Consider the following 1,401-nt stretch of genomic DNA (forward strand, 5'->3'; position numbering starts at 1 on the left):
GGTAGGGGATGTACATCGTACCCCTCAACATACGGAGGGGAGTCCTTCCAACCCCTGATCTAGCAAGAGGAGGCAGCCCAGAGAGGCTCGTACCTCCCCTACAAGAGGAATGGGAGGTCCCTCTGGTGAGCACGCCACCACCTGGCAAGAGGAATCCTTGGGAGCCCAGCCAGAAATAAGCCACCAAGGGAGGCACTCTCCTACCCCACAAGGCCCGGGATTCCCTTTTCCACAAGTTACCTAGGTGGGGGGTGGGCTGAGCCTGGGGAGAAATCCAGCTACAATGGGTGGACTGACTCAGGAAGCCTTATTATTCCTTCAACCTAAGATTCTCCTCTCCCATCCAGAGACACTAGAGTAGTGAGGTGGGTTGGGAGGACCAGTTGGGGAACCCCCACATCCCTCCTCTACCAAGTGATACCCAGCCCTCTCAGGCAGTATCTGCAGGGATCAGCAGAAGCCCCAGTGGCACCAGATAAACCAATCAGACCAAAACACCCCTGCAAAGCTGCTGAGAATTATGCTGCTACTGAAACCACAGAAGTAGACCAAGACCCATGTGCTAACCCCAAGTCGGGTGGCGCCAGCAAAAATATTTACCTGAAGTGTTCTAACATAGCAGACAAAATTTCCAGGACACTATTAACCACCGTCCATCATACCGAGAACCAAGAAAAGCACAACTTGAATGAAAAAAAGACAATCAGCCCTGGCTGGTGTGGCTCAGTGGATTGACTGAGGGCTGGGAACCAAAGGGTTGCCAGTTCCATTCTTGGTCAGGGCACGTCCCTGGGTTGTGGACCAGGTCCCCGGTGGGGGGGTGCGTGCGAGGCGACCACACATTGATATTTCTCTCCCTTTCTTTCTCCTTCCCCTCTCTCTAAAAATGAATAGATAAAATCTTAAAAAACAAAAAAAAAAGAGAAAAGACAGTCAATGGATGTCAACACAGATGAATATCGACAAGAATTTTTAAGCAGCCAGGTTAAAATTGCAATTAGTCAATAAGAAATTCCTTTGAAATAAGCTTAAAAATCTTTTAGGAAAGAAATAGTAGTTATATGAAAGAACCAAATGGAAATAATAGAACTGAAAATACAGTAACGGAAATGAAGAACTTGCTGGGTAGCTTCAGTATTGGAGTGGAGATGACAGAGCATGCTCAGTGGAAGAGGACGGAAGAACTCACCCAGTCTGAAAAAGAGAAAATAGACTGGGGGGTCAGCAGGGGTTGGGGGGAGACCCAAAGCCCACAGACCTATGGGACAATACAAAAGACCCAACATTCATATCATCAGTCTCAGAAGAGAGGAGAGTGGGGCAGGAGCTAAAAAGAGCATTTGAAAAAATTTAGCTGAAAAACATTCTCAAATTTGGTGAAGACACTACCTTACAGACCCT

Source organism: Desmodus rotundus, chromosome 4 (assembly GCF_022682495.2).
Source record: "Desmodus rotundus isolate HL8 chromosome 4, HLdesRot8A.1, whole genome shotgun sequence".
In the NCBI taxonomy this organism is placed as follows: domain Eukaryota; kingdom Metazoa; phylum Chordata; class Mammalia; order Chiroptera; family Phyllostomidae; genus Desmodus; species Desmodus rotundus.